The sequence below is a fragment of the Passer domesticus genome, chromosome 1, assembly GCF_036417665.1.
Source record: "Passer domesticus isolate bPasDom1 chromosome 1, bPasDom1.hap1, whole genome shotgun sequence".
In the NCBI taxonomy this organism is placed as follows: domain Eukaryota; kingdom Metazoa; phylum Chordata; class Aves; order Passeriformes; family Passeridae; genus Passer; species Passer domesticus.
Genome location: NC_087474.1, coordinates 149,506,331 through 149,527,480, shown reverse-complemented (window position 1 = coordinate 149,527,480; position 21,150 = coordinate 149,506,331). Strand labels below are relative to the sequence as shown.

The 21,150-nt window shown below is 41.5% G+C and overlaps 1 long non-coding RNA gene across 2 annotated transcripts; it reads left to right on the top strand.

The window, feature by feature from the left end:
- The first annotated feature begins 654 nt into the window (after positions 1-654).
- On the top strand, positions 655-9,244 carry LOC135289936 (uncharacterized). 2 transcript variants are annotated; one of them, XR_010352668.1, is made up of 2 exons: positions 655-802; positions 9,020-9,244. It is a non-coding gene; the product is annotated as an uncharacterized LOC135289936 (long non-coding RNA). The 2 variants fall into 2 exon arrangements; XR_010352670.1 differs by lacking the exon at positions 9,020-9,244 and adding an exon at positions 3,663-3,826.
- Positions 9,245-21,150: the final 11,906 nt, after the last annotated feature.

Sequence of the window (21,150 nt, the reverse complement as noted above, 5' to 3'; positions counted from 1 at the left end):
CCTTCCTTCCTTCCTTCCTTCCTTCCTTCCTTCCTTCCTTCCTTCCTTCCTTCCTTCCTTCCTTCCTTCCTTCCTTCCTTCCTTCCTTCCTTCCTTCCTTCCTTCCTTCCTTCCTTCCTTCCTTCCTTCCTTCCTTCCTTTCCTTTCCTCCCTCCCTCCCTCCCTCCCTCCTTCCCTCCTTCCTTCCCTCCTTCCTAGCACTAAGGCAGCCACGCCTGTCAGATTGGGAGCCCCTCTCTTCTGAGTGGTACCTCTTCACTGACCTTATCAGCCTTAGAGCAGGCCCTAAATAGCATAAGGCACCTAAAATCAGTTGTAAAGTGCATGGTAGAGAGTCTCAACTCTATTTCAGGAAAATATTGTGCGGTAGGATACAATTAGCACAGTGCTGGCACATGGTAAGGGGGGTGGGCTGTGCCAGGACTCGCCTGTGGCAGAGGGGCTGCAACACAGATTTGCAGGTGGCACATAGTGAATGCCTGCTGAGGTCACTGGTGTGACCCACTAATTGGCCTGCAAGCATTTGCAGGGCACAGCCCCAGTTGCATTTGATGCTGAGGTTGTGGAATTTCTCGGGTTGGCAGCTCTGTGATGCACCACAAACAACAAACGTTCAGTGCAGAAGATCGCCCTCAGTGATGTGACGGAGGGCTAACTTCCTTGTAACTGGGATGCAACTGATTGTAGTGTATCAGAAAGCATTGAAAGCAAAGCACAGCTGCTCTCAAGACAACTCTTTCCAAGGTTACGTGAAACCACAGTTGATTTTATTTATTTTTCAGATCAGACTCTCCAAATGCAGGTTAGCTTTGAATTTCCAGATGTGTAATGTGGTAAAAAATGCCACATGTTTTCACCTAGCATGCAGCTGTGCCGTGAGCACAGACATGATGTTGGAAATGTTGGTCACTGATGTGATTGTTCACTGATGACAAAAGCCACCATTTAACTACTAGACAATCAACTGCTCTGTTCACTGGTGAGTTCACCAGCTAAAGGCTCATCATCCTTTGTGATTCAGAAACCTAGAATGAGTCACAACATATCCAAACTGAACTCTGGACTCCAAATCTCATTAACCCTGAAAAAGTCCTGCTTTAGCTCTGTGCCTGGACAACATAACTTTTTAATGTCAGTGTTCTTGAAGGACCCTGGGAAGATCTGTGGCAGCATAACAGTCATGTCCGATCTGTTCAGCATGTCTGCTTTGTGGGTTGTTTTAGGATGCAGGAATGGTGCCTGACTCCCTCTAGGCTTCCCAGGGGGTTGGGGGTGCACCTGGGGCCACAGGAACTGGGCAGCTCATCCAGGAGCCACAGGTGAAACAACTCAGGTTAGACAAAGACAGTCTGCAGAGCTTTCTGTGGCTGGTGCTTCACTTTTCCCAGTGAGTACGTTGCAACTAGAGTTTTAAGATGTTATGGATATACTGAACAGTAGGCTGACTGTCATGGTAGCAGTCCTTTCTTGGGATGGTCACTGCATTCCTTATGTGGCTCAAATAAAATCACCCACTGTTTTAATAATGCACTGATTTATAATCAGGCACTTTGTCCCAAAGGGCAGACTCCCATCTTCTTTCCCTCCTGAAGATATTCTTTGTACTCCAGAATCCCCCCTAAATTTTTCACTTCAGATTTCACATTTGGGAACTGTGCAGTCACTCTACATTTAAGCAGAGAAATCATCACAACAGTTGAGAGTTATTAACACAAGGAATTCACAACCTCTTGCAAATGCTGAGGGCAGGAGGGAATAAACACAGCCTTTCCAGCTTTCATAAAGAACAAACAGCTCACATGTCCAAAAAACTGTGTCTCTACAGCTGTGTTAGCTGAACTAATCACATATATTCCTTTTCTTCGCAAACCCTGAGAATACAACAGTTGTTTAGGTGATGTTGGAAAGACTATTTGTTTTTGCTGCTTATTTAGTTTATTTGCACTATGGTCACTAGTTAAAGTAAACTGAAACAGGAAAGGGAGGGGAGTTTCTCTTTCCTATTCCTTTTTTAAAGTCTCCAACGTTTTGACATACGTTTTACTTTTTTAAGTTATTACAATTTCTTGGTATCAACAGTTGAAGTCAGAACATGAAGATATGATTCTTCTTCCACTGCAACTGATATGACTAATCAGTTTGGATGAGACATTTAGTAATGTGAACTGGAGTATGCTGAAAAAGAATCAGTCATTAAGGTCAATGTTTTCAAAAATGTCTAGTAATTTTAGGTGGTGTCATTTTTCATGCTCAACTCATAACACTTGAAAGCGTCCAGACTTCGGGTGGGCAGCAGTGTATGTGCTGTATCCTCTGTTTCTGATGTCTGTATTTGAGGATTGATGCTGCAAAATTGGAGAAGATTCCTGTGAAGAGTTTAATAGGGAAAGCAAAACTCATGCATACAAGCAAAGCAAACCAAGGAATTAATTAATCCCTTCCCATTGGCATGTAGGTTTTCATACATCTCCAGTAAAGCAGGGCTCTGTGATGTTTAATGGTGATTTGGGAAGACAAGCACCATCACTCTGAATGCCCTCCACTTCCTTTCCTCTTTCCCCAGCTTTATGTGCTGAGCATGATGCCATATGGTGTGGGATATTCCTTGGATCAGTTAAGGTCAGCTGTCGTGGCTGTGTCACCTCCCAAGTCCTTCTGCATCCTCAAACTTCTCACTGGTGGGGTGGTGTGAGGAAGGGCTTTGACTCTGTGTCAGCACTGCTCATGACTAAGAAATCCTAGAATTATCAACACTGTTTCCAGAAAAAATCCAAAACACAGCTCCATACCAGCTACTATGAAGAAAATGAACTTTATCCCAGCCCAAAGCAGGACAGTTCAAGGGGATGCTACTTTTGGTAATCAAGTCAAAACCACTGGAAAAACTCAGCAGGGTGAAGTGTCTCTGGTGTTTTAAATAACCAGAGCTGTCTGTTGTTTCTCTATGGGATATATACATTTATACCTATGGGATCTGAAGTAGATTAGGAAAGGTATTCAAGCGGTGAGACAAAGGACATAGTATTGCAAGCTCATATCTTTCTTTTCCCAACATAACTGGTTCATTATTTTTTATCTTTTTGAGCTTAGTAACTGAAGAATGTCATTCTGTTGAATTAGAGTTTTAATTATATCAGTGAGAAGCTAACTACTTCAGGATTTGGCTGCAGTTTATTATTTATATAAGTAAAAGTCTTCAAGGGCTGCATTTCTGAAATGACAATTCTGAATGGCAAAACCACATAAAAGCACTAGGAGTAGTTTGTGACTTTGAGGGAAAAATGTAATCAGCAATTTTCCAGGCTGGATTCCCCCAGTGGAATCTCTAATGTTGCAAACAAGCATTTATCCAAATCCAACTAAAACACCTTGGCAGTTGCAGAGGGTAAACAAAATTTTTATCACCCTTAGAAAAATGGATGTTATTTAAGTAATTATTAGCAAATTTTTTATGATCTGTCAGGGGATAGCAGGAAACAGAAAAGAGCTAAGTTAACTTTGCACGAATGATCAGAATGAAGAACATGGTGTGACTTTATAAGCACAGCAGGGAGACTTCACTAGATTCTTCATCTTTGGCTAATGACAAAAATTGAGCATTTTTTTACTAGCAGGTGTCCTTGACCTCAGTGAGCCCTAATTTGTAAACATCCTTTCTACAGCTGTGTGAACTTTGAAGTATCCAGCTTCTCATCACTATCCAAGATTTGACTTCAGAGCTTTCTCCTGTTCATCTTTGGACTCATCCAGGAGCCCTGAAGTGCCAGTCAAATTCTGTGTTCTTGACTTGACATTTTCATAATTAAATTTGTGCTACAAAAATGAATCATTCTTCAGGGGTTTCAGATTCCAGAATGGTTGTGTTTAGTGTATGCCACTCAGCCTTCACTTCTATGATCTAATTTGTGTCTGTCTCTTTTTCATGTCTTTTATACCACAGAGAGCAGCACCAATGCATTTCAAATTCTTCTGTTTGCTCTGAGCCACTTTCATTCTCAAATTCCATTATTAATTAAGAGTGATGAAGAAGATATATTCAATGACAGCAATTAGATAGCTGTAAGAGTACTACATTAATATCTGCTTGATAGATGCACTTCCTTGAGTTTGGGAGCAAAGAATACATAGATTTTCTTCTGTAATGCAGGTATTGTGTTGAGGAAGATACTGAGTCCATTTTTCCTGCACCAGTCTTTTGTCTTTTCCACTTTCTTCAGGATTGCTGATATAGAGAAAACAATGTGAGCCTCATCACTGTTGTTTGTATCACCAATGTATTCTTCATGAGGTGAAATGCATTTTGGGGAACATATTTTTCTATACAATGTTTTTTTGGCTGTTCAAGACTGTTAGCACCAATGCAATCAAGATCAAAGTAAAAATGGATCTGCCAATGCAATGGACTGCTACAACTATAGATTAATTTCTCACCAAGTACATATTGTAGCAGGTCCAAAAGTGACTAAAAGCAAAAACAGACTTCTAGTTTATACAGTCATATTTTTGTCCAGCTTTGTGAGCAGCAGAACTTATTCTGTATCCAGAAGCCAGCTGCTGTAGAGCTAGTAGGTCGTCTCATTCCACCAGGACACAAAGTAGCTTTTAAGCCCCTTTGGGGGTTTGAACTGTTGTTGATTTTGAAATGTGATGGCTCTACAATCTCTCTTCTATTTGCCAATCTAAAGTGAGGGCCATGGAAGTTGAAACACGGAGTCACTGGGATTGCTTTTATCACCTCTCAGATCCTGTTGTCCCACCTTTCTCCACATTGTCTTCAAGCATAATCTCAGTGGAAATCAGTATTGTATAGGATACAGTAAATTTGTAGCTTTTCCATGTGCTAATTTTCCCTCTCTTTTCTTTTTAACCTGTCTTGGTAATTGATAATAAAATCCTCATAATTTGGATTGCCAGCTGATCAGCCAAAGAATAATGCTGGAGTCATTCAGATTAGAAGAGGCATTCAAGATCATCCAGTCCAATGCCAACCCAGCACCACAATAATCACCCCAAACCATATCCTCAGATGCCACATGCAGATGCCTTTTGAACACTTCAAGAGATGGTGACTCCACCACTTTCCTGGCACCTGATTAGTCTTGTAGTGAGAATGCCTAACTCACCAATGTCAGAACAGTCTGAAGTGAAAAGATTTTTCATAATATCTAATCTGAACCTTCCTGGCCGGACTGTCTAACTTGGTTTAGATAGTTTGGAATGCCTAAGTGTGACATTAAATAATACCTATAGTATATCAGTTCATGTCACATCACAACTGGAAGAGATTTGGCCTGTATTAGTAGAATTGCCTCATAAAATCATGAGCAGTTATGAAACCACTTGGTGGAAACTGCTGCCAGAAAATTCATCTATTACCAGTGCTGGACCACAACCACATGTACCCTGACAGAAGTTTCCTCTTTCTCCCTCCCTCTCTGCCTAGTCACAGATCTAGAAGTCTGGGCTGTGATCAGGAAATCCCTGTGTGTGCTGATCCTGTTCCGGGATTGTGTTTTCTGGCCTCTGATTCCAGGCCTGGTTGACATGTGTTGGGCTGCACAATTCTGAATTTGAATGAGATTATTCTGATGGAAAACAAAGAAATCTGTTGAGGGGTTTTATACCTGGAGCTCTTGGGAAGGAAATTTTACAATTAAAATTTATGGGATGAGTTTTAGAAAAGGATAAATTAGTCTTACTTTTTTCCCAGTTTTGTTGGTTAAATCAGTCTTACTTTTTTCCCAGTTATGTTATTTCACATTCTTGCTGATTCAATATACAATGAATCAAACTGGTGCACACTCACTTATATTTCAAATCAGTTAAATTTGTAAAATGTCTATAGACATATATTTCTGTGCAGCAAGTCAAGTGGGAATCTACATTATATAATACATTTTGCATTATGAACTTCATAAAGAGATCTATGAGGAACACTCTTGTGGGACTGTCTGGCATTGTAGCAGGATGCTCCAACCGGAATGTAATTGTGTAACTCAGGTAATGCCCTATTTTCAAGGCTGTAAGTGGTGGACTGAGGGAGGGTATCTCATGCTGTTTTGATGTTGAATTATGCTAAAACAGGTCTGACTCCTTAATTGGGGCAGGTATGGTAAAGTACCCTTGTGCAAAAATGCAGAGCTGTCTGGAGATATATGACTGACAGTCAACCACTTTATACTGTAGAAGTCCAGTTCCACTTTCAAATGGACAGATTCTTCTGTTCTATCCCATCTTGGAGTGTGTGTGAGGATCTTCCCTTGGATCTTTAAACCTGCTTGAAAAAGTTGTACAATGGCCCAATCATACCTCTATAATTCCTTAAACCAGTCTGGGGCTAAGACTGGATCCAGCTGCCCCCAGGCTCCTCTCTGAGCAGTAGTTCAGAAAGCAAGGGACTCCCTTCTGCACCTTGTGACTCAACAGGAGGGCTTCCCTAATAAACTTTGTCTGAAGCCCCCACCTCACCCTTGACAGGTGTGTAGATGTGAGGTTGTAGTAGTTTGTTAAACATTTGAGGTAAAAATGTTAAAATGTAATTGCTCTGTTGATTTGTCTATCCAAATTTTGAGTAATTCTTTAATGCATTTCAGATGTAATGTCAGAAAATAGAGAGAATATTAACATGAAGATTTGAGAGGTTTTAACAATACTGTAAAATAAAGGAAAGCTACTACAATGTAATGAAGGTTCATCTTTCAGTTCCTGAAGTTCTGTGGGAAAATGAGTCTCTGAGTACAAAGACCATATATCTTTAAGTCCATGTTTCAGAAAACACATGTTGGTATTAGTAATTCTGAGAGAAATCATGATATCATTCTTGCAAGGCAAAGCAATATTTGTAACCTCTTCACGCAGACTGTCCTTAGAGGTTTGAATTTCTTCATTTTTTAACAAATACATTATGCCAAGTTGTTTTTTTTCTGTTGCTGTTGTTGTTGTTATTGTTGTTGTTCTTCTTCTGGGATCAGATGGTGTTTCCCCTTGTGAGATACCTAGTGAACTTCATTTAGCAAATAAGACATGGAATTTTTTTCAGAACTTTCCATGAACCTTCTATATAGTCACTAGTAATTAACATGATTTTCCACTATAATATCTTTATTGAAATTGAGTACTCTGTTTCGTGATATTCATCTTTCAGCTGGGCTGAATTTGGCTTTCACTTTCTACCGAACAAGAAACACTGAAGTTTTGTCTGTACTATAGCCCCATCTGCCCCTGGTTCTGCATGACTGGACATTTGGAAATGCTGGTGACAAGTTTTCCCAGTGGATACAACTCATTATGTATTTTATCCTGACTAATTTCATCCATATAAAAATTTGTTATCTAATTGAAGTTTCTGCTACAATCAGTGAAGATTCTGAGGCTCCTTTAAAGAGCAATTTAACCTATCATAATGTTGAAATATCAAATAAGCTGGGGGCTGGCTGTATTTCTCTACATTCACTCAGTGTGAAGGACATCCGAGCATCCCCATTTAAATGACTGAAATTAAATCAGGAGTTCTGAGGGTTTGAAGGCCAGACTACATGACTTGTTCAGTCCATGACTAAATACCAGTATTATATGTTTGCTAAGACACATTCAGTACTTCCACCTATTTAAGACACCTTCTGTTCTGTGGGTCCTGTTTGTAACTGATTTTCCCCAAATGAGTTGAAGACAAGCTGTTAGGAATGCTGTGTCCGTCCCACAGGATCCCTGCTCTGTCCCTGATCCTCCTCACACCTTCTCCTCTGTGCCTCAGTCGGGATGTGGCCAGGATGGGAGCACAGTGAGGACTCTCCTTTGATGGTGGCACACGAACCCTGCACGTGCAGTCCAGCTTGCACCACGTCTGATCAGGAGCAGCGTGTTGTTTTATTACGTGGGCTCTAACATCTGCAGCAATTCAGCGTATAAATATAAAAAGTGTATTCAGCTTCTAGGCAAATCCTTAGATGGTGCATCATGGCTGATTAGTGTAAGCCTTGCATTTACATCTTCTTGACAACATGTTCTTACTTACTAGGCTGGAATGAAAGGGTAGATCCAGCCTTCACATATGGGGTACATGTGCTGTAAAAGGGGCAATTTTGCTGAATCGGCTCAGTTGAGTAAATTGCAAAGGCATGACGCCGATTATCTAAATGGGAACACTAGCCTGAAAATTAATAATGGAACTTTACAGGCTCATTTGCTGCCCAGGTGAATTTCACTAGAGGGGCTTCAAGCAGTGAAAGTGCACGTGCATGTGATATATAAAATGCACCTGTTCAAATAATGTTTCTTTTTCTATATGTTATATTACCAGGGCATGGAATAATTTCACTTTTAAAAAATCCTACCCCAATATAAATGCCTCCCCCCTGCACCCTGCTCTCCTGTTGATCTTAATAAAAATGTCTTCATTGAAGGAACAGATTATTAAGGGAACAAATAAACTGCCCATAGTTAGGAGTATATATGAAGCATTTTTCACCCATACATCTCAAAGCAATTTGCAGTAAAAGGGCATGTATCATATTTTGCACATGGTGAAACTAGAAATTCAGAGACTCAAGAAGAAAGTCACACAGAAGACTTAAAATAAAGTGCTGCATTATTTTCTAGCATTTTTTTTTACATAGTGGATATAATGTCTGTGAACAAATGCAATTGTGTAAAGAGTCCCTTTAATGTGTGCAGCCAGTACTGGGAGGGGTAAGTAACACAGGAAAGCGGGAATGGTTTCTGCTCAAGTTTTGATTACTCTGAGTTCAGTGATGCAATCTGTTCCTTCCTCCTTCAATTCTTCTTTATGATCCTTACACAAAATTAGTAAGAACAAATACATTGCTGTAAGCACCCATAGGAATGAAAGAGTAGTAGAACAAATTATTATTTCTCTTCATCTTCAAATATAATGAATGCTAAAATATTACTGCTGTCTGTTTTTGTATCAGTGTTTTTTGGAAATTAGAATGCATCACATACAGTTTGAATGACAGATGCTCATCCATTGCATTAACATTTTTATTGTTTTCTTCCTCAGAGATGACACCTCACATTTCTGGAAGTTGAAGGATCATCTCTGCATGCTTAAAAGGCCCTATCTTATTGCCTATCCCAGGCTGGTAAAACAGCAAGCACATGTTAGTGACATCTATCTGTGGGAGGACAGGTGGAGCAAAATGGGAAGTGTCTGCTTGTTCTTGTACAATGATTTGTTTCAGTTGCCAAGCTCTGTTAAATAAACTGCCAGCATAGCAATCAGGAATTTCACTTGCACAAGGAGGCTTTTCTTTGAACCTTTCCAGGTGGGAATGTTTTCTAGTACAAGCTCTTATTTAATGTTCACATTGCCCAAAGGCCTCAGTCAGCACCTCTGTGCAAACTTCATAAGGCATAATCCCTGCCTTAAACACCTCATGGTCTGAGCACACAGCAGTGCTGGAATGAGCCAATGGATGTCACTGAGGTGACAACTGCCTGTCTTAATACGTCCAGTCATTTATTTCATTAATTCACTGATCTTAGTATTTAGTTTTGGTCTCTGGTGTCTGGCAAGGAAAAGGCAGGAGGCTGGAAACATCAAGAATGAGGACATGGAACAGGAGACCACTGGCCAGTGGGATGCAGAAAATGAGGAACAACATGGGAGAGAATGAAACCACACTGCCAGGAATATAAAATTCTTGTTAATTTTCAGGTTTCCACCACTTGTTTTCAGAGGCAATGACATCCACTGGAATAGAGAACAAAGGAAGCAGATATCTTGTCTTGAGTTCTTATTGGTTATAATTTTTCTGTTTCTTCCTTATGGATGGTCTGAGGTCTAAAAAGTCTTATGGGAAAGATGTGAAGAGCTAAGAGAGAATCCAGAAGGGCAAAATGGTTATAGTCTTGTAATACTACAGGAACCAGAATATCTTCAGAGACCTTATGACCTAGAGATAATAGGGTTAATTTTAAGTTTAGGGTTTCTGGGACAAGCAAACAACTTTATATTTACTCATTAAAAGACATTATCACCCATTGCTTTACTACCTCATCAGAATTTTTTACTTCTGGCTGCAATGCCATATCTCTCTTGCACATCTTCCATGAGGAATGCTTCTGAGAGGTTTGGCCACGTGACAGAACAAAGAGAGATAAAGAGAGCTGGGATGGTGACATAATTCACACCAACCTGGACCTGGAAGCCACTGCCCAGCCCTGATTCCTCTGCTGAAGAGACAGCACACCTGTAGATATTGTCTCCAGAGCTGTCTGGAGCATGCATATGCAGCTAGTTAGGGAACAGGCACAGACATCTGGATGGAGGGGAGGCTGCCATCCCAGCTCAGCCCAGCTCAGCTCAGCTCAGCTCAGCCCAGTTCAGCTCAGCTCAGCTCAGCTCAGTTCAGTTCAGCTCAGCTCAGCTCAGCCCAGTTCAGCTCAGCTCAGCCCAGCTCAGCTCAGCATTAGCTCTCAGCTTTACACTGAGACCAGTTAAGGTGGAGCATGTCAGTGTTCCCAGATGATGTTCATGCCTTGAGGGTGATCTTTGCCTGCCTCTGCACTTCTACTGCACAGCAGAGCACAGCTTGGAATCATCTGCTTCAGTCCCTAATGGGAAGCCAGAGTAAGTGAGATTTGGCCCGGGAAAACAGTCCCCCTCTTGGCTTTCTCTTTTTTTTTTTCCTTTTTCTCTCTCCCTAGGCAGGAATTTTATTGGAGGCAAGTAAGGGGTGAGGGAAAATAGTGAGGGCAGTGCAGTGGCTCACATAAGGAGCTCCTTCATTATGGTATTGCTGAAAAATGTTACTGAAGTGGTGCACTCCAGGGGATATACAAGGATAAGGATCTTAGCTGGAAGTCTGCTTCCTTACTGCTTCCCAGAAATTAACAGAATTTATGCAGTAATCAAGTACATTCAGTACCATATGTCAGAGCCTATCGTAACACACAGAAAAGGGGGCCTTGTTATGCCTCATGTGTCTGAGGCATTTCAGTTCAACACCTTTCTTTGCTTATTCACATCACATCAGAGAACGAGCAAAATGCTACGTCAGCCCGGGGCCAAAAGTTACTGGCAGTGGTTTCTGTACAGCTCTTTCATGTGGGGAGGGTGTGGTGACCTATTGGTGGAAACACCCTGACAAACCTTGAAGAAATGAGTTCAGCCTTGGGCACAGATTCCATTTCTCCCTCCCCTTTCCCCTGTGCATGACTCAAGGGTAAAAGAGTATCTGGACACTGAGGGGTAAGGTGGTGGTTGCCTCTGAACTTTCCCTGTACACTGTACGCTTCTGGAACTGCCTTGGGTTTCCTGACGGTCTGTCTGGGCTCTGTTAAACCTTTGATTCTCATGTTGTACAGGACATTTTTTAGAAAGTGCTGTGTAGTCTCCAATAGCCAGGAGTGCCTTTAGCTCCTCTCATATTTTTATAGTCATCAGAGGAGTTGCTTTGTCAGGAAACTCCAAACACCCAATGCAATGGGAGCTATAATTGGACTCTTCTTTGCTGGTAGCAGTTCTGGATGTTGGGATCATATCTGGGTTATGCCATAGTGAGACAGTGTAAGCCAGTTTTATGAGGTTTACATACCATTAATCTGTAAGAGCATCTCTGTGCTACACAACCCACAAACCACCAGAGAATCTGTGCAGAACTGGTTTATGCTGCATCACAGAGACTGAGTTCATTGTGGCCAGGAAGAAGAGGCTGAAGGTAGTGATGGTCAAAAGACAGCTTCTGGGTGATCCTTCTACTTCATTTGGCATATAAATTTTTTAAAATGGAAACATATTTTATTTCAAAAATTGTTTGTGTCCTTGTTGGAAACATCATCTGCTTAAATTCTAAAGCTAAATAGTTTCCCTCTGTGATATTATCTGTTCTCCTCAGGCCAAGCTGTTTGTGCTGAGACTGCTCTGGCCATTTGATTCTTCCAGAGCACCTTCCCCTCTGCTTTGCATTTGACACTGCGTGTCCTGTGGGCTGCATGTAAGACAAAATTATGATTTTGCTTTCTCCTTTTTTTTAAATATTCCTGCTTCCAGTGTGAAGTTTCCATAGCAGTGACACATGTACTGCATTTTACCACAAATATGTTATGGGATGCAAATGAGAGGCTGCAGTGCCTGCCCCAGGATGTGATATGAAGGTGCCCAGCCAACTGAAGAGCTCTGCAGGACCTTGTAAGGCACAGGGAAATGAACCTGCTGCAGCCTCATCCACTGCAGGGCCAGGATTTTGAGGGATCCTCAGTTTCAACTGTGTCTATGTCTACAAGCTCTATGCTTTTTTCCCCTGGTTAATTGTAAAAGAACAATCCAGCATTTAGGCATTTTGTATGATTGGCAGTTTGAAATCAAAAAAGGAGGTGAGGAGCTCTTAGTTACTTGAAGAGCAATGTAGGGTGATATGGGTACATCTATCCTGTTCATGGTCTCAGATATTTTACAGGCATGAGCTGGCCTGAGCTGCCACATCCCCTGTGCAGCAATGCCTGGAAATCCCGTTGAAAGTCACATGTGAGTGGCAGGATCCCTTAGCTCAGCCCCTGGTTTCTGCTCTCAGTGGTAGCTCTGGGTTTACATTTTCTACAGGTGTTCCCTGTGGATGGTACCCGGCATAACTGGGTGTTCAGGCTCAAGATAAAGATATAAAAGATATAAAACCAGATATATTGGGCCAGAGCAAATAGCATTCTAGCCTGGTCTTTTGCCATATGGACGTACCTAGGAAACTACAAAATATGACAAAAATTGAGAGATAATTTATCAAATGTCATTCCAGTCTTCTGTAATTTGCTCATCTTGTGTATAATTAATTGCCCTGAGAGATTTCTTTTCTATAAGTCTCTGCAGTCTTCTTTTAAAAAGCTGAGATCTTCTGGCACCTGTGAAGAGGATGGTGAGGAGCTTCACAGATTAAACAGATTTTGGTGTGAGTAAAAATGTTCTTTGTTTGGTCTGAACTTGCTTCCAGCTAATTGCATTGTAGATCTTGTATGTCTTGTCTGTGTTCAACAGTGGATGTATATTCAACCTGCCTTCAAACTCTCCCTGATTTTGTAGAGCCCCATCAAATCCCCTTCTGACTATTTCCAGAGTGAAGACTATTGCTTCCTAGGCATTGCTTGCACAGAAGCTGTCCTGTGCAGTTTGAATGCCTTTTGTTTTTCTTTTTATCCTTTTCTGAATGTTCCCCAGTCTATTATACCTTTCTTTGTCTGGAGACCACAGGACACAACTTTCACAAAACTGATGCATAAACACACACAGTGCCAGATTGGTGAGTTCTATGCTTTCCTTTTTCATAATAATTCTGAGGACTTGATTTCTTTACAACAGACCATGGCACTGAGATAATACTTCCATGTATCTATCCAGTTGTAAAGCAAGCTGCTGTTTGCTCCTAAGAATTGTGGAATTTCTACCACCAGTTCTAATTATTTTAAAGTGTTAATTAAAAAAAAATATATTTTGACACGGGAAATCTGAGATAGTTCTCTAATAAATTCACATTTCTTGTAGAGTAGAACAAGGTAATTCAGATAGAAGAGAAAATCACCAGGTCTAATCAACCACCAGTGAAAAACTACAAATTGCTGGAGTGCAGATACTTCAACCAAGGTTAATCAGGCAGCAGCTAATCAAAACGGATTTCCCTAATCATATTTCTGTCTTCTTTTTCTAGGAATATAAACTTTTGAAATGATTTGACTCAGAGAGGGGTGGTCTCCATGGTGTTAAGATGTCAACTTATGACACGTGGTTTTTCAACAAAGGCTCTTTATTTTAAACAGATGTACAGAAAGCAGAGAAAAATAAACTCCCAGACGCTGGTCATAGAAATGGGTAAAATATCTCTTCAGAACTGTTTGTCAGAAATCCTGAACTCACAAGTCTTATTTCTGTTATTACTGCCTTTCACACTCTGACCATGTTAGGCCATATGAGGATACTTGATGGTGGGCCATGTTTCCCTGGATTTTAAAGAAACTTTCATTTCATGGTAATGGGAATATCTACCCTGCATATTTTATGACAAGAAACTTGTCTTCAAGGGTGTCTGTGCTGCTCTATTTGTCATGGGTGATGACAAAAATTGTTTTGGATGTAACCACGATCCAGCAGTGATTATTTGTGCTCAGAGGGGCAGAAGAAGCAGAGCTAGATTTCACTCAGAGAACTGAAGACCACTTAAAAGCCTCTGGTGGTTCAAGATTCCCTGGGGGCTGCACAAGATAGTTCAGGGTGTTTCCCAGGAGGAAGTTTGCTGGAGTTGCTTGGTTAATGCTAGTGCCAGGGTGCTGCCCGCAGTCCTCAGGTGGGGACACCCCTGTACCCTCTGGGGTGCATCCATCCCCTCCTGCAGGCTCAGCCTGCTCTGCCCCGCTCTCTGCCAGCTGGGGACAGGGCAGGAAGCTGAGCAGCTGCATTAGCAGGATGCTCAACCTGGAGCAATAACGCCCTGCTGAGAAATGAAGTATAATAACTACGGGCCAGCATTGAGATAATGCAGCCATGGGGCCTCGGGTGCAGCTGGCTCGCAGCACGCGCGGGCAGACACAGCTGCTGCCATTCTCTGCACGTCATTTGTATGAAAGGATGTCCAAAGAGCTCAAAATTAGCTAAAGCTCATTGTAAGTGCTGTAATCACAGCTAGTTATGGTTTGGCTTTGAAAGAGCCCTGCTAGTTTTAGCTCCGAATCTCTGAACACTGGGACTCCATCTGTTCAGTCAATTTCAACCTTTACTAGGGATACAGGGTCCTGTTATCTTTTACCCACAGGACAAAGCTCTCCTGAGGAGTTATGGGTCATGTCTGTATGTGGGTTAAATCCATAGATATCTGCTTCACAGCATCAGTTTGTGCCATAAGAGCTTTCTCTCTTCCCTGTTAGATACTATTTCCAGTGTGAGAGGAGGTAAACTGAGGCAGGAAGGAGTAGCTGGACTAGGGAATTATTCTGACAAAAGGTGAATTTATCTTGCATAACCCTGACTTGTCTTTTTCAAGGCTGTTAAAAGGAGCATTTGAAAGTCTACTTTGGTAGATACAGTATCATTAATATTGCTGTTAATGCACATTAGTATCTCAGGGGTCCTCTCAGGATCTCAGCATCTGTTTAGTTATGAAAAGCCAAGTCCCAAGACATCTCACAATCTGAGCCCCAGTTCTGCCTGAGAACCTGCACAGAGGCAGGCAGTGCCTGTCTAGGAAGCTGCATTTACTTGGGAACAGGGCACATGTGGACTCAGAGAAGAGCTGGTTGGTGGTTACAGCCCCACCAGGAAGATCTTGGAAGACTGGAGCTGAGAAGAGGCAAAAACTGTCTGTGAATATAAATAAGTAGGAAATGTGTGGACAAGTGAGGAGCATCTGTCCATCTGACAGAGCTACAGCAACTTGCTCTGCTGCTCCTCAGTGCTCTTTGTGCAGCATTTTCTGAGCAGTTTGGAAGCTCCCTAGATGCTAAATTTGTCAATTGATGTTCTACAGATAAGCATGCAATATATAAAGTATTGTGTGGTTTCCTGGATGCTTTGAAAAAACAAGTGGTAAGTTTAAGCATTTAAAAAAAGTTCTTTAATTCAAGGTATGGTGTCATTCTGGTCGCTTTCTGGTGGCTTTCTACAGAGAACTCATGTTGAGAGCCCAGAAAGTATTGGTATTATCCAAAATTATCACCATATTTGAAATGATGGCTTAGGAAGTTATGGTTACGGTTACATGGCAAGTCAGTGGCCAAGGATGGAAGCAGCAAATTGACTGTCTGTATGGGGCATGTTCTGCAAAGAGCAATTTTCTTCCCTACCTGGAAGCTGGATTCTTAGGGGAAAGGAGACTGTTTCTTCTGCCCTTCTTTTCCCCAAGTATCAACCAGCCCCAAGTGCCTCTTCCCATTTTTGGGATGTGATTGCATTGGCCAACTTCTCCCCATTCCTGAGGGGAGTGTCGCATTACACCACTGCTCTTTGCACACCTGAGGGACCTTTATCCCAGCTGCTGAGACTTGAAGGCAGGCTTCTGTGCACGTGGGTCCAGCCTCATATCTCTCACCTTTGAGACTGTGTCTCAAAGCCTCGTACCTCTCACAGTATCTCTCTCTCTTTGTGCAAAACTTTGATGAGGCAGAGCTGAGAAATGTGGCACACAGGGGACAGGAAGAGTGAGAATGACATGCTCAGGATGTGACCCTCCTGCTAGCACGTCCCAGCCAGCTGTGTCACACCTTCCTGGAGATAAGGAAAAGTCCAGCTGGAGTCTAGGTTGGTCAGATTGTTCCCAAGAAAATGTGTTCTATAGAGAGGGATCATGTAGAGCACATTTGAAATTGGTTCAGTACTGTTGTGTGACAAAACACAATAGCTTTGTATGAGGCTTTAATATAAATCTCTTGCACTAGCAGAGCCTAGTAATTGAATCAATATACAAGCCAGGCTGGAGAAGCATGATGAAAAAGTTTGGTTCCAGGTTAAATGTGAAACAGATGTTCCTCAGCCCTCTCCCCTTCCTCCCCTGCTGCCTCCCCCTTTGTCACTGCCAACTGCAGGCATGAAGTGCTCCTAGTTTAGATGAAAATAAAAAGGAAAACCAGAAAGAGATTGCATGATACTTTGGCAGTGTTAGCAAGAAGTTGTTGGTTTTGAGAACAAGGCATTGCATTTGTCGGGGGAAATAGCAGTGATTTAAAAAGTGTTGGGAGGGGCTGGGTATCCCTGAATGTGAAGTGATGAAGAAGGCATGCACAGCCCCCCAGGAGTTGTTCCCTTTCCCAAAGTTTCAGAAGGGGCTTGAGGAACCAGTGATGGCTGTGTCCAACATCACAGCAGCATCACAATGAGACAGATCCCACAGACCTCCCCAGAGGTCCAGGATAGCTCCAGCTCATGGAAGGGAGCAAAAGTGGAGTGTTCTGGGATGAAGATCTCCTGCTCTGGATCTACCAGGAACTACTAGGGGGCGGGGCTCCCCCCACCGAAAATGGATTCTGGTATGAGTCTGTTAATGTCCCTGCCCAAAATAGAGGCAGAAGCATAGAAGAACGTGGTAAACATCAGTGATTTTGGGGATTTTTGGGTGATTGGTTGGGAAGGTGTAAGCAGGTGAAACTGACCTCCTTGCCTGCATCCAGGGGAATGAGTAGGAAACCTGAGCATCATGTTTTGAGAGTCCAAGCATCCCTTTCCAGAACAAGCTATGTTTTATCAGTCATCTCCATCTTGAAAATGTTTAATTAATCTCCTTATTTGGATTAAAATACCCTATATGACAATGTATACATTAGTCTTCTGGTATTAATGATATCTGTATTTTTTCCAGCTGTAAGATCAGCCATTTTACTGAATAAAAATATCAGATTTGGGTTTTATAGTCCTTTCATAGAAACAAACTGTATTTCATCTTTCAGTCACTTAGACAGCTTTTCTTCATGTTTTTCCTCCTATAAACAAACATACCATTGAAGTCAGAGTAACAAATCTATATTTTAGATCATATCTCTTCTATTTTTGAGCACTTGCAAGAGGTTTTCTTTACTCAGTTTCAGTGTCCTTAATCTGCTAACTCTCTTTGATGGTGGACCAGTACTTTGATAATTTCTCTGTGTTTTTCTGTGGAGACTCTTTGCCCCCTCCACACCCCATTGGAGTTTATCAAGATGTTTGAACAGTGTTTTTGACATAGATCTTTGCTTTTCCATCCAAGTGCTTGATCAAGTATTCTGACTTTGTCATCATGCTTTGTTTCAACCATCATATTGAAAATTGAGGCAAAGTTTAATTTGATTTTCCAGCATTGCTAAAATTATCTTCTGTCTCAATCTCTAGTCATACTACTACACTGTTTCTTGTTTTTATTCCCTTATTTAATTATTTAAAAATCTGTATGGAAAATAAAGTGCGCTTTTTGTTGCTGTTGTTGTTTTTTTTATTTTTAATTTTTTAATTTTATTTTAGTATCTCTGGAAGATCTGGGTTACCTTTGTGTTTTAGCAACAATTGTTGCACTTATAGCACTATGATTCTGCCATCCTGCATAAACAAAAAAAAGTGTGAACCAGTTAATAGGAGACTTGAAGTCATGAGCCACAGTTTCTAAAAGCCAAGGACACAGAAAAATCCAATTTGAAGTATTTCAGATACAAGCTTGAAAACCAAAGCACATCTCAAATCGGAGTTTATAATAATCCCATGAAAATCACACGTACTTCAAGTACATACTGCAGTAGCTTCACAGTTGCAGTATGTCTAAACAGAGTGCTTCCACATATGATCAATGAATGTTGACTTTATAATGCAAATAAATCCATAAATAATCCTTTTTATCCTTGGGGTATATTTAGGTGAACATCAAGTCTCTCATTCAAAATATCCATTTTCCTTTTCTGCATCATTTTCTAGGGGAGAGCAGAATTTGCCTGCCACCAGAGGTGGTCTTGAGTTAGACAAATATTTCATTTGAAGTGACATGTCTTGAATTATTTCTAATGATATTCTCTATATCATAATGCAATTACAGATGGGCCATGTACTCTGTGAGTATCAGTGATTACGTAAGGCTTAGTACATGCTTTTTGTGAACAAACACTCTCCAGAAAGATTCATTAACGCAATGTGAGGGCACTGGAATTTTGAAAGCCATGAAAATTAGAAGTCTATCATGACAGGACCAGCAGCTCCAGGCCTTCAGTATATCCAGTTTGATAACAAACTCCAACTTGCCTTAAAGGTGCAGAAAGATCTGTTTGAATAACTTTTCAAGTGCATTTCCTTTGCTTGTGCTGACAAAAAGGACTCACTACCTGTAAAATGACCATATAATCAAAAAACTGTGGTCTTTTTTGCCTCCTGGAGAAAAGTCCAGTATCGGCTTTCCATCAGTCCAATGGATAATACTAAACCAAATTAACTATCAAAAGGCATCCTGCAACAGTTGGTTGCCATCATGGAGAAGGTCTCAGCAAATGTGTCATTTTAGAAAGAGCTGAAAATAAGGAACTGTGGATGGAATGTAGGAAAATAGAAATAGTGATGAAGGTAATCTCACTCCTAAGGGGTTACAGCTGTGTTAATTACCAAACATTAGGAACAGGCCTGCCTTGAATAGGCCACAGCTAGATCCAATCAGGATGGGTATTGTAAAAGAGTGGGCTGGCTGGTGGAGGAGTTAGATGGCGTTTGTTGGCTGTGCTGTGAGGAAGGAGGAGTCAGTACTGCAAGGACCTGCCCATAAAAAATCATGAGAAAGTGTGGAGCTTTTGCAAAAAGATGACAACAAGGATTTATAATACTGTATTCCTTCTGAGCCTCCATTAGATTCAACATGTTCCAATGTAATGAAACTTGAAATTGTTTTACTTTTCCATTATTTACTTCCCAGCTGGCTTTAAAACATCTGTACAGTCTGTCCAGGGCTTGCTTATCTATAAACATGAAAGCACTGTCCCTTTATCCTGTAAGATTTGTTGATAGATACATGTATTCAAACACATATACAGAACCATTGTATCAGAATTGTTAGGTTGGAAAAGACCCTTAAGACCACTGAGCCCAACCATTAACCCAGCATTGCCAAGTCCATCACAAAACCATGTCCCCAAGTGCCACATCTACATGGCTTTTGAAAGTTTCAGGGATGGTAGTCCAATCACTTCCCTGGGAAGCCTGTTCAGCTTGACAACTTTTTCCAAGGAGAAATTTTTCCTAATATCCAATCTAAACCTCTCCTGGCAGAATCTGAGACCATTTTCACTTATTCTGTTACTTGGAAGAAAAGGCTGGCTACAGCCTCCTCTTAGGGAATTGTAGAGAGTGACAAGGTCTCCCCTGGGCCTCCTTTTCTGCAGGCAAAACACTCCCAGCTCCCTCAGCTGCTCCTCACCTGAGCTGTGCTCCAGACCCTTCCCCAGCTCTGTTGCCCTTCCCTGCTTGCACTCCAGCCCCTCAGTGTCCTTCTCGTAGTGAGGGGCCCAGAACTGGACACAGCTCTCGAGGTGTGGCCTCACCAGTGCCGAGTACAGGGGGCAATCCCTGCCCTGCTCCTGCTGGCCACACTGTATCTGGGAAAAGCTCAGATGCCTTCTTGGCCATCAAGTTCCTCCCCTTGTTTTTAGCATCAAACAAAACATCTTTCATTTAGATGTCTAAAATTTAAACCCTAAATTCCAATCAGTACCTGCTACCACTTTTTAGATCTCTTCAGAGAATATGACATAATGTCTTAGTAAACAGATATTTAACATGTACAAAATCTGCTGCAAACACCATTGATATATGTGACATTTGAAATACTCTGAGTAACTTTCAGGCAAAAGCTGTTAATTAGAAACCCAACTGCTGTTCCTAAGATTAGTATCTCATGAGGTTCCTTATAACAACTACGTGGCTCTGCTTTAGCACAGAGTACTGCATGTTTTTTTACTCAGAGATTAATTTTCAGACTGTGCCGTGCTGCCCTAATATTTTATGACAGTCTGGACTGTACATAGCTAAGGAGAGTGACATCTCTCCAAAGCATTTGCATTTCCATCAGTGATCAAGGGATATGGAGGACCCTTCATCCAGTCCCTTTCCAACCTTTGTCTGGCATCAGGGGGGTTGTCAGCAATTGTAGAAGTAGAAATCTCTACCCCATATCAAGACTAACATGTTCTTCCCAATAAGCACGTGTCTTGCTCTTGTGTGTGGTATGTTTAGCCTCTACATTCTTTTAGCATCCTCCGTCCCAACCCCTGACCCTTACTCTAGTGTTTGTGTGCTTGTGGGAGAGCAGGCACTTCAGTATCACGTGTGTGTGTTGCAAGCATTACTCAAAGGTTTCATATTTCTAGGCTGTTGCTGGAAAACACTCTAGGAATTGACCTAGATTGTAAATTAAATGGAAGAAATTTCCCATGGTGGCACTTCTGGAGGACTCCTATTTCTCACTTACCTCCTGAGAAAGGCACATTACTGGGTATATTCTCCATCTCAACACAACCTCTTTACTTGCTTTGACTTTCAGCCTGGCTAACAGAGCACAGCAAATGAGCCTTATATGATTCACACAGTGCTTTTCTAAGCACAAGCATCTGCTGTAAATCACTTACCTGAGAGTCTGAGACATGGCTTAAAGTGGCGAAGTGGCAGCCAGAATTACATTTCACTAATTAATTGGCTCAGAGATGGATGTGAAGTCATTCACG